We start from the raw sequence: 12,965 nt of genomic DNA on the forward strand, positions 1-12,965 counted from the left end.
ATCCTCTTTAGGATTCATCAATGGCGAGACGCATGCTTTGGTGGAATTGTGCTAAGTTTGTTCGCCATGACCTTTGTTTGGCTCAGTTTAAATGAAGACTGCCTGCTTGGTTCACCATCGCGCATCAGCCCTTACCCTGCGCTTTGCATGAGCGTCTCTAGAACAAAGGAGAGCCGTTCACTACACTAGAATTGCGAGGCGGGAAAAGAACGCTGTTTTCTAGCCCCAAAACACAAACTGTAGTATCCCTGCATTTGCGGTCTTCATCGCATTCGTGGCGCAAATCATATTCTTTCGGTTTGTATTACGGGACTTGACCGCGGGTTCTTGGGCATGCTAATGCGCTTTGTCACATCTGTGTGTCCCACGTGTGTCACATCTGTGGGAGAGATGTGAAGGCCTGCGAGCAAAGCGATCGTGGATTGCCAGTCCCAGAGAACATTCAGCGGCAAGTTCGGAAATAAATACGAGGGGCACCAGCCGTGCCTCGACAAAGGGAGATGCGGCGCAAGGTCTGCTGCTTCTCCAACCTTGCACCACTAGTGCAAGCCGCACCAATTTTTTTATTCATACTCCAAACGTTCCTTGACGGGCTTTTCTGTTGAGACTTCGCCTTTTAGTGAAGATGCACAACACCCGTAATTTTATTAGCGTCAAAACACTTTTGCAAAATTTTCTTTTTTCTTTCTTTCTTATTTTTGTTGTTAAAAATTCTGTCCTACCCATTATCTCCATTTTAGGCAGCCATAAGGAATGAATGTGTTACTTCCGCCAATTATGCATTTTTTTATGAATGCAGGGGCTGGTTGGCGCACGTACTTGGCAAAGATTTTCCCGAATTAAAAGACAAAAGTCAGGCCGCTGTGGTGCAGAAGTTCCATATGAAATTCCTGATGCCTAGAGCTGTGGTTGGAATACGGATGTTCACAGCGTCGTCTTCTTCTCTTGATCTTCCATGGCGTAATGCGCCATGGAAGATCTTGTACCAACATAACAACCCTAAATATTCGTTTCCTACACAACCATCAGGGCAAAAGCGGGAAATTTCACTCCGCCGAACGCACAGCGCGTTCGGCGGAGTGCGTTTAAGCCGAACACACAGGCAGGCTACTTGTAAGTTGATTGTCATATTTTTTTACTTCGAGTTTTTGCCGCGCGGAATATGAGAGGCGGTTTAAAGATGGTAGGAAACAAGAAAGTAGAAAGGCAAGAGAAGGAGAAGAGAGTAGGGAGCCAAGAGCACAGATGGTCACGAAACCGATAAGTTTTTGAGTCTACAGGTATGCATGCAGTCCCGTTGCGTGCAGCAAGTCCATCAGCGACCTCTCGTATTTATCTTCCTGCCCCCAGCGGTTGTAGTCATCCGGTTTATCCCACCGGAGACCAACCTTGCTGAGCGCATCGTCTCGAGCTGTCCTTGTTCCCACGCACGTCCACAAAAGATGCTTGGCATCAGCTTCAACCGCCGGAGACGGACACTTGGGACACGATCCTGGGTCGTCTTGTGAGTGCCCCCAAGTCCAAGTGACGAAAGGTGTGAGGGCCACCCCAGCCCGAAGCCTCCTGAGAGAAACTTCCTCAACCTGGGAAAGATTAGGGGGCCGGCAGAGCACGTGGCAGGGCCGGCAGGGCACTTTAGGGCACGTGTGTGCCTTCTAAAGAGAGATTTCTGGGCTAAGAGGCGGGAGCGCAAATCACAAGGAAGGGGGATAGGAGAGCATTCAGGGGGGGAAGAAGAGCAGGAAATATGGTCCGCTAATTGATTCAATATATTCTGACCGTGCCCCTGTAGCCAATGTACACGGATCGTTAGCTCTGATGTTTTGTGGAGGCTGTGAATCCCCTGGCAGATCACAGGTGGCTTCTATACTTGCTTCAGATGCTTCACACCACTGAGTGAGTCTGTGTATATATGCACTTCCGTGATGTTATGGAGTGCACTTGCAGCATTGTCTGGGTCATGTACAGCCTGGAGCTCCAGTATCAGCGGCTCCGGAGTGTCGGTAGTGTAACAGCGCGAGCCTTTGATTTCCGGATGCGTGGCACTGACGAAAGCAGTCCGTCCTCCGTCTGGCAGAAGAGCGGCGTCTGTGTACAGTAGGCAGTGGCCTTCAGGGACTGTGGTATCGGAGGTTGGCGCTGGCTGGTCACGGCGACGAAGCTTCGTCGTCTTCTTGGTTGTCCTTGTCGTGTTCCGGATGGTGGAAATGGTCTAATGTTGAAGTGACGGGGGACTCATCACAAAAATATGAATAAAGTGGTGTGACCACTAGAATATACAAACGCTTGAGCTTCCTTTCTTCTTCGTGTTGGTTTATAAGTTCCATTATAGTATTGAGCTGGGCGTGTTCCTATAAGAGGGGTATCGGGGTAAGACGAGGATGTGCCATGATGGCGCGCATAGCTTCTCTTTTTATAGCCTCAAGTTGCTCCCATTGTTGCATGGTAAGTCTGTGAAATTGTGTCTGGTAGAGTAGGCACGGCTGGAGAACAGCACGTACAAGTATTTTAAGCCACATCTGTGCGGGCTCCTCCAGTACGCGTTGCAATCCGGCGGATCAAGTGCAAGTTTGTCGAGGAGTCCTTCCGTGCCTTTCGAAGCCAGTGAATACCAGAATCCGACTGGTGGATCAGAAGTCCGAGCACCCGCAGCTCTTCTTTGGCTGGCACGGCAGCTTAACCAATATTAAGTTCAAAGTTACCCTTGGAGGTTAACTTCCTTTCTGACTTATTAGCCACTTCTCAGCTGGGCTTCTAGCCTTCTCAGCTGGAATTTCTAAACCGGCTGATTCCGCAAAGGCATGAAAAACATCTAGGGCTTGCTGGAGATGAAGGCACTGTAAACCAAGATCGCGGTTTGTGGACCACACTGTGACATCATCCGTGTAGATGAGAAATCTCACGAAAGGGACGTCTTGTAACTTCCATGCCAAGGGTACAAATACGATGTTGAAGAGCAGCGGTGCTAGCACGGAACCTTGCGGTGCCCCACAATTGGATGTAAACAGGCCCACCAGCTTCCTATCCACTAGTACAGAAAACGTCCTTGAGCACAGAAAGGAGTATACCACTTTGTATACATGAAGAGGAATCCCTTAGGACTGCATGTTTCTGAGTATTGTCCTGTGGTCCACGTTGTCATAGGCCTTAGAAATATCGGTGGCCCCCACAGTCCGCACAAGATGGCTGTGGGGTGAAACATGCAAGATATCTTCAGCCAGAATATAGAGTCCATCCTTTGTACCTAGGTGCGGTCTGAAGCCAATCTGAGCAGGATGGTATTTCCTGTTCTCCAGCCACCAGGATAATCGAGTCGCCACTATTCGGTCAAATATCTTGCCTATTGTCGGTGTCCAAGAAATAGGTGTTAGTGCATTCTTACCCGTGGGTGGTTTTCCCTGTTTGGGCATAGGCACTACCACGGAGTGTTTCCACTCGGGTAAATAACACCTTTCTCCCACACATAATTCAACGAACGGAATAGTGCGTCCATGGCCTCCCCCTCCAAATTCTTGAACAGCCCATACGAGAATTCATTATACCTTGGAGAAGAGTGTGCTTTTGATTCTTCAATGGCCGCGAAGAGCGCGGCCATCGTAAACGGTTCGGTTATACCGGATACGTCCAGTACCACAGCCGACGGAGGGGCGGCCGGAGGCTGTTGGTAGTTGGGAAAGGAACTCGCGGCTGCTCTGTCCGCAAACTCCTCTGGGCTGATGTTGAGAGCCAGGCGAATGCTAGCTGATGGGTCAGCCAGGCTGCCTTTCCTCTCCAGGGCTTGGAAGGTCCGCCATCAGGCCTTGTTTCCAGTGCCATAGCCAAGGCCAGAGCACCAGTCATGCCAACGGCGACGTGACAACTGCTTCCCGCAGCTTCACGCTTGTGCTGCGATACGGTTTGCGTTGACACGAGCGTTGAGTTGCGTCGGGTGGCGATTAACAAAAATCTCTGCTAGCGACGCTCTGCCCAAAGTTTAGGGAGGTGCATATCGGGCTTCGGTTGATCCTCCTTCCTAGTGGTATGTATAGTGCTGCCGGTGAGTACGGACTGCAGCGTAGAAATTAGGTTTTCGGCAGTTAGTGAAGAAGCTCGTTCGTCAGAGCCGACTTTGTCCCAGTGAAGAATTCTGACCTGGAGACGAAGTTTTTGTAACTCCTTCTTGTGCAAGCCAATCAAAATTGGAGAATGGTCGCTCGCCCAAGCGTCTGGCTCCGATTTCCAGGAGGTATTCCCGGGGCCAAGTCGCCACGTAAGGTCCGGAGCATGAGACCGAGTTGAAGGGATGGTAGGTACGGCGGGAATGTTCAGTAAGGAAAAGTTCATGCTCGTGAAGGTGTCATGAACCTGCACTCCTCTCTTGGAGTCTTGCTGGTAGCCCGATAAAACCTCCTCCACGAGTATGGGAGTGCCTGGGTACATAGCCCTGATGTGGTGGAGCCAACCCTGGTTAATACGTGGTCTGCATGACATCCCATAAAAAAACACGAAAAGAAGTGATGTTTTGGCTGGGTGTGTTAAAACTGCCACCACCTCTTGCTGTTGCTTGCACTATTTCTGAAGATTTGTGTTTGAGGAACAGTACTGACAATGTATATTGCCGCTTTTCGAGGTGCATTGCCAGTGCGATTATCCGGGATGGAAGGACTGTGGTAACCAATGAAGTGAGAGAGAGCGCAAAACTTGTTTGACTCCTGGAAAAGGGGCTCCAACACATAAAGTTTACGAGAGTGAATTTTGGTTTTTAGTTCTCCTAATTTGTTCGTAAGGCCTCTGCAGTTCCATTGCAGGATGACAGGTGAATGGCTTGAAGGACATTTAGCCATGGTATAAGCTAGCTTGTACAAGTTGGGTCAGCTTGGATAGGGTTTGGAGTAATATTGTCCAGATGGCTTGTATCATTGGGGGTTGTCTTTTGAGCATTGAATCGCATCCGTAAATGCACATTTTGCGAACCTTGCAGTGCACGAGTTGCAGCCCGTTCTTTACAGAGACCAGCTACGTGTGCCTTCCTTTGGCGGAGTGTCTCAAGCTGTTTAGATAGTTGGGCTATGTGGGCATCCAGGTCTTCATCTACCAAAGCAGATTCAGTCAACTCCCAGTTATCATGGGGCGTACGTTTAGGAGGTCTCCGAATAGGAAGGTTCCTCATCATCTTATACAGCAGAGGGCTCGATGGTTTCCAGGACTTTGAAGCGATTGTTTACTGTAACCCTCGCTGAACAATTTTCCCGACGGGGAGCGCGGGCTGTGGCGTGCTGTTTGGTCGGGCTCTTTGTCGACGTTATTTCGTGGTCATGAGCCTTGCAAAGCCCGCAACGATAGCGTGGCTTGCCGTCGGCATTTATTCTCTCTGCGTCTACAGTTGCCTTCGGACAGTAGTTTTGCTGATGAACTAGTTTAAAGCACCTGCAGAAATACATGACTCGTGGCCGATAACGCTTTGGGTGCAGTACAGAGCCATTGTAGTAGAACCTTTCCGGTATAGTAGAAGAACCTTGTACGGTAACTAGGTAGGTCCTGCTTCTACCCATACGCGGGACAGCCAGAACCTCATTTGTGGGGGACCTCAACTAGCGTAGAATGGCCGCAGCGGAGTCATTTTGGACATGGTCGTACAGGACGCAGCGCTGCACATTGAGCCCTGAGGCAAAGAGGGTACTGTCACGGCACCACCACTGGAGATCGGGATGCTAGTAATATCACATATCTTGTTAGCTTCATCCAGGCTGGCAAGGTAGACGGTTATATTCTTGGACACCTTATGGATCACGACCCCTGATATCCCTAGGTGCCTAGGCACCGGTCTATCCCTTGTTGAACTAATTTAACGGGGATAGTGGTGACATCAAACCTGCTGGTCGGTTTAATGTGAACCCGGAATGAGAGGTCAGGGGGTTGGGTTGGGTAAACAGCGGCTCGAGAACTGCTGCAAGGAGGAGCGGGTGCGGCGCTGGAAGCATCTGGTGTGGCCCTCACCTTCTTAGTGGGCGGCGTATCCTGTGCGGGGACCGTTGCGTGCTTTGCTCAGGGTGCTGGCACTTCATTTCCAGGCACAGAATGATCATAGTCCATCTCCTGGGTATGTTCCGATGAGGTGGTGGGCTGTTGAACCACGGGGTCTTCCATCACTGGTTCCTTTGGTTTGGACAACTGGGTGCCGGAACGGCTTGGCTGGTTCAGTGACGCTGAAGCTTGCGTGCAGAGGGACACGAGACTTCTACAGCAAAGCCCCCCCCCCTCCTTCTAACCCCAACGGTTTCATCTCCACGAACAAAAATGCCAAGCGCCAAGAATACGCTTACACACTGCACGCTTAGCCCCTCCCCAGGTTTCACAGGAAATTACCTCCGCGGGTGTAAATGTGCATAAATTGATTTTACAGTCGCCCACATCAGTGCCAGCAACAGCCGAAAGTTTATTGCGCACAATTGTAAGAATGCGTGGCTACTATTTATTGCCACGTCTTAAATGCAACTCAATCATACTCGAACTCTGTCTCACTGTCCTCTGAAGAAGAAAGAAACAAGCGCGTCTGTACCGGTGGCTGCGGCATTGTCTCCCATTCAAAGTCTGGGTCGTCGTAGGGCACGTCTGAAATGAGCAACAACAGGCATCGCTGAAATTCATCTCGAAAGTCTAGACATTCTGTCGATGAAAATAAGAGCACATGCGAGTAAGAACAAGAATAAGAACACACTTTGTTGCTCGCAAATCGAGGCTATAGACAAGTCTAAGCAGCTCCGTTTTGTGCTGTCTCCGCCTTCCGTCGTATGCTGGTCCTCTAGGATGTCGTACATCCATGGTTGACATTCCACGGTTGACAATTATATGTCCTTCGCTAATCGCGCCTCCCGAGTTCCTACCTCCTACATGCTTGATAATATTGCCATTGGCCTCGTCTATACTTATACATATTGGGAATTCACTTACAGCCGGACCTGTCATGGCATTACCACATAAAACACACCCTTGGTTCCGCTAATCGCTCTTTCGGTTTTCTTAAGCGTAACTTTAAACATGCTCCTTCTAACATTCCTAAACATGCCTTTAGTACACTAATACGTCCTAAAATAGAATATGCATCAGCCATTTGGGATCCCCACCAAGCATACATAATAACTGATATTGAATCTCTGCAAAACCGTGCAGATCGCTTCATATATTAAGACTACTGACATCATTCTAGCGTCACAGCACTAAAACGTCGTGTCGAACTACCGGATCCAGCACATCGCCGCCGACTAGCCGCCTATCATAAGCTTTATCATCATTTGTCACTTCAATATGATTTCTTTGAACCACCTCCCGTAATTTTTGCACGCCGCGACCATTCCTACAAAGTTAAACTCGTAAATTGCCGCTCATCTTCCTTTGCCCGGTCTTTCATTCCACGTACCATAGTCGATTGGAATAATCTACCATCATATATCTCCTCTCAAAAAAACAGCGTAGAATTTCAGGATCTAATCCAAGAGCTAGTCCAACGCTTTCCTCTCATAGTGTGTTTTTGTTTCCCTTCTTTCAAAACGTGTTCTAATTTGTTTTTTCGCCCCGTACTTTGGATTTTCATTTTTCTTGTTGTGCTGATCGGTGGTACATTGTGTTCGCGCTAGAATTTCAACCATTTGTATTGTATTCGTGTCTTTTTTATTGTTATTATGTATTGGAAGTTTGCATTATCGTTCTTTTTAGGGTCACAATATGTGTAATACTTCATTGTCAGTTTGAATATTCCCTTTTTGTTTCTTTTCTCTCTGATTTATTTATTACTCTTAAGCAATATATGTGCAAATGCCACCCCTCTATGTATTGCGCCCAACCCACTGGGACCTTTAGCGGTATTGTGAATAAATAAATAAATTTCTATGACGTCGCACTTTCCCTCGTTTACGTGTGCCTGAATAAAATGTCTCAAAATCTCCCAGCACGTCAAAGGTCACCAACTCTATACATTTTTGTATCCGAATCGTATATACTTTTCTTCTGCCGAAGTACGTTTGCGGGCATTATTCTCCTCCGGGGAAACATTTCATTCACTTGATTTTATTTTATTACCTTAAAGGTCCCCAGAGGATCATTACATAAGGGGTGGGGTTACAAAAAACGTACAAAAAAGCCATGAAATAGTTTGAAACATGGCTTGTGACGCTATGCATAAATGTTGATGGACAGGTGATTGCTGCAATGTGGTGAGGGAGGTCATTCCAGTCTTTTGCTGCACGAATAAAAACGTACGTCAACCAAGGAAGCCTGCCCCAAGGAAGTATTGCTTTCTACGCGGTCGGCTTAAATTGTTGGTCATTTTTGTCCTCATACAGGCATTCTTCCTTCGGCCCCGAGCTGGTCCACGTTATTGAATGGTGCTTTATTCGTGGCCGTAGTGACAATACCCACCATATAAGTCCCTACTTGTGGCACTTCCGTCTGCTTACGTTATTTAAGGGCGAAAGCCTCGCCGCACTCAACAACTTCTTGGCTGCAACATCCAGTTTGCGTCTCTTTCTCCGCATTTGATTCACCGTTTTAGAGTGCGAAATGTATCAGCACACGGCATACATTCCCCGTAATCTGGTGCGCGATAATGTAACGGCGATCACACAAAGGCGTCACGCGGCACCCACTACTTTACAATTGTGAATTTTGTGAAGCAGGCACATCATGTTTTCACATCACCGACTCCTGGCCAATCCTTTAATGCGGTATGTGCCATGAAGAGCAAACGACGACCACTTTTCTTTTATCATTGTATTTTGTTTCCTTCTGTTCACCATGTACCATATCTTCCAATGTACACCACTCCCTCTGTAATGCCATTTGGCCCTGAAGGTGTAATTAGTAAATAAATAAATAAATAAATAAATAAATAAAAATGAAATAAATAAATAAACTGTGGCAACGTGCATAGATGGCGCTGTGGTAGAGCATTGGGCTGCTACTGCGGAGACCCGGGATTAAATCGCATAGGATCCTTTATCGGTTTTAGGGCGCAGCCCTTTGGCGGCCGTCTCTTGGCTGAGCCGCGTTGTGGGCGTAACTAAGTGAACGCGATGGCAAGTGAAAGAAAAAGCGAAAGATGAAAGAAAGCAAAGGAGGAGAGTGTCGTGAAATTGCGAGGGGAGGGCGGTTCGCCGTGGCTGCGCGAGCCAGCGCTCTACGAAAGTGTGCGGTGGGGGAGAGAAGGGGGCAGTATGCTGTGCCCGCACGAGGCACTCGGCGGCGTGACCCTTGGCAAAAACGGGAGGGGGGCGTGCGCGTGACTATGATGTGCGTTCGCTTAAGACGCAATTCGCGGTCCCTTCCTGAGAATCACTTCGCGCCGCCGACGCAGAGGCTCATCATCGCTGCCGTAGAGACAACCCACGAGTGAGTGCTGCCTCAGTGTACTGATGCGGCGCCCAAATATCGCGTAAGGGAGTATGGTAATCGCCAGCCACTTTTTAATTTACTTTTTACAGCGCCGGTAATTTTCCTGACCGTACAACTACAGCAACAACAACGACGGCGGAGGCGACGGAGGCGGGTTTTCGCAGAATGGGACCCTTTAAATACAAAAATGCATTGACCATACAATCCACGCTGTCAAGGTGAAACCAGCGAACGTGCGTTGGCGATACAAAGGTGCGAAAGTGTGTCTACATGTACAAAACACTTTAGAAGAATTTGTTCCTGTGCCGCGGTGTCGTCACCGTTTCGACGCCAGCAGTTGCGCTCGGCGGCACGTGTCCGCTCTTCCCCCCGTGGCGAAGGGTAAGGGCGACGTTCGGGGCTCGACATCGGTGCTTGGCGTTGCAGGCCCCTTCTGCTTCACTCCCAAAACAGAGACGGTTACATTCGGCAGCAGGGGCTCGCTCTCGTTTTGTCACCGCATCGTCGGCCACATGTCCATTCCCTCCGATGCTCTCGGCGTTGTACCTCGTACGAATGTACCATCCGCTTCGAGACTGTATTTCCCTTTGTTTCTCGCAGATCAGATCCCAAGCACGTGACCATGGCGCGTTGCACTGAGAGAGTACCCACCGTTTCGTTTCCCTTTGTGGCTGTCGCCCATCGCTCAAGGTTTCTAACACGGAAGCGCGTTCCATGCTTTGGAGAATTTCCGCTCGCTAACTTGCTTGATTACACTGTGTACGACCGAAAACGTCAATTTGGGGGCTAATTTGCTGTACCCCGCAAAGGAGTTTCTTGAGAGAACCAGCATTACGTGGCAGGGATGGACTCGTATGGCAGTTGTAGAATTTCGTATTTGTGAGGATGATAAAAATTTTTGGGATGGAACACAGCAACTTGACGGACTGCCGTTCGTCGGAACTAATGTGCTGGTGGCGCCCCACTGCGCGTCCAAGAAGAGAAATATGACTTAGTAATGTTGACGTCTGGGCTGGTTGGTTCAACATATTACATTTTACAGCGCAAAAAAAAAACACACACACACACACACAAGAACAAGTAAGGTACATACGCAGTGCTTACTTCCAACGGATACTTTCTTGACACGGGAAACATTTATACATGCAAGATATCGTGACACTACAGCATAAAAGCAAATACAGCATAAAAGCAGGCAACAGCGGGCAGATAAAGTGTAGTGCATTTAATATCTCGTTTATCTGCTTTTATGCTGCAGTGTCACTATATTGTCGCGAAGACAAGGACGATGCAGTTGTCTTGAATGAGAAACACGTTTATTGGAGCGAACTTGTGCTCCCCTAACAACTCAAAAGAATACAGAGGCGGCGAAGCAGCGGTCAACAAAGTGACTTGCACAGGCGGGTGTCGTCGAATCGAATGCTCCGGCGTCCGCACTGCAGGCTTTTTATCTTTCGGCGCGCGTGGTTCTCGAAACGTCGATTCGCATCGAGAACATAGTAGATCCAAGAAGATTATTCTGGGCTGTTCACGTTAGATCGGAATGCTCTCCCTATCACGACAGATAACACATGCGGCACAGAAAGAAAGAATGGAACACGCGCTTCCCTTGGCGCAGAGATAACACAGACCGGCGCAGCCGGGCGGTAAAAGCAAAACACAAATAAACAAACCAAATGTATGGTTCGCGGCAATATCTTTATGTATAAATGTTTCCCGAGTCAAGAAAGTATCAGTTGGAAGTAAGCACTGCGTACGTACCTTACTTGTTCTTGTGTGTGTGTATTTTGCGCTGTAAAATTTAACATGAAGAGAAGCCTAAGTTTCACCCATTTGACCGATCACGGCACGAATGACGTTCTCGGATGTTCCGCTGACGAGAGCGTCTATTCCGCATACATCAATGGACAATAAGACTTTGAAACAAACCGACAAAATCCAAAATGGGTGACCCCGACTAAGCGGGGAACATTGCTATATTCCAGCAGCTGGAGTGGCCTCCTACGAGTTTAAACGTCGAGATAACCCCCTCCTTCATTGTTATCCTTTCTGTTACTTGTGGGTAGGACCGATCTTTTTCCTTTGATAAAATTTGCTCTGTTGATAAACAATATGCGTTCTTCAGGCATACTTCTTGGGTACCGACAACTGAAAACAATTATATATAAGCTTGTCAGGGCCTGACCGGCTTCTGAGCGCGACAGTAGGAGCAGAAAAAGGCATACTGGTAGACAGAAAAAATGCGGAAAACCAACAAGGCGCAAATTGCCTCGAAGATTCCTGGCCAACGACAAAATGTTGAAATTTGATTTTTGGTAGACAAAATTCGTCCCAAGTTTGACGTCACAAACTTGCGCTTGAGATGCGCAGGAGAACAAAAAAAAAAGGAAAATGTAACCAGAAGTGGCCTACTTTTTCACCGATTCGTTGCGCTGAACTGAGATTTCTCCATTTCATTTTTACTTACTGGCGCACGCACCAACAAAAGGGCACACACGCAGGCGAGAAATAAGAGATAACAGAATTGTTAGGGGAAAAGCACATACCCAACAAGCTTTTATTTCCCTTCTGGCTTCCTTGTCCTTATTATAACACTGCATCGCTGTGCAACCTGAGCTACTCATGTGTGGTTTTTCTAGCCATTTTTTTGATGACCAGACGCCAATGTGCTGTTTTTAGGTGCATCTTCTTTTTCGTCTTTAAAATGCACACCCTCACCGATTTGTATGCATGCGGCTCTCTTGTTACCTTAGAACGGGAAGCAAGTGGGCTGGTTTGTGCTTGTTCAAAACGTGGAAAGTTGCGCGGATTAACGGGACGCAGAGGATGTCTCTTCTACACTGTGTCCGGTTAATTCGCGCTGTTTTCTACGTTTTTTTCTCTTGTTACGTTGCGTGTGTCACGTGTAAACACGAGTAGTTACTTTGCTTTCATTGCATTGTAGTGCTGATCCCCTCCTGCACTACTTTCGCACAGAATGGAAGTATGATAAGCAAGTAAATAAACAGTAACAAAAATGAATACATGCCCTGAGAAGAAATTCTTGCTGGGCTAGTTGGTGAATAGTTGCCTTGATTTGAAGCGCAACAAAAAAAACATGGACGAAGAACAGATTAGACGACACAGGCTTTCACTTCGAACTATTTTATTCGGCTACGCATGTGCTTATATTCCGTAGGAAAAGCGAGGGATGGAAAGAAGGAGCGTACACATACAGAGATGATAACAAAAACAGATAAGTTTACAGCACGTATTTCAGAAAACCCATTCCGCTACTGTACAGCGCAATCGAAATATTAATGACACAGGCATTCGCTCTCTCCCTAATATAATACGCTTCGGTAATTCCCTCGCCGCCCTGTTCTTGCGTTTGTTTAGTGTTCTTATCTCTTTGAACCGTGGCTCACAACCGCAGGCACGAGAGCGGGTGGGTTTTCTGGGAAGCTGGCTGTAAAGATATATGTTTTTGTCATCATCTCTGATGACAATTTCTTGCCCTCTTTCTCGCCCTCTCTTTTCCTAGAGGGCGTAAGCGCGTGCGTAGCCGAATACAATAGTTGGAAGTTAGCGCCTGTCTCTTCTACTCTTTTCTTCGTCCG

At 47.9% G+C, this 12,965-nt stretch overlaps 1 protein-coding gene across 1 annotated transcript in view; it reads left to right on the top strand.

Annotated features, from left to right (window-relative positions):
- Window positions 1-12,965, top strand: part of LOC144157653 (choline transporter-like protein 1) — a 164,344-nt gene that overhangs the window by 42,299 nt on the left and 109,080 nt on the right. The gene's annotated exons all lie outside the window — the stretch shown is intronic.

The sequence above is a fragment of the Haemaphysalis longicornis genome, unplaced genomic scaffold (assembly GCF_048455015.1).
Source record: "Haemaphysalis longicornis isolate Haplotype H1 unplaced genomic scaffold, Haemaphysalis longicornis Haplotype H1 scaffold_10, whole genome shotgun sequence".
In the NCBI taxonomy this organism is placed as follows: Eukaryota; Metazoa; Arthropoda; class Arachnida; order Ixodida; family Ixodidae; genus Haemaphysalis; species Haemaphysalis longicornis.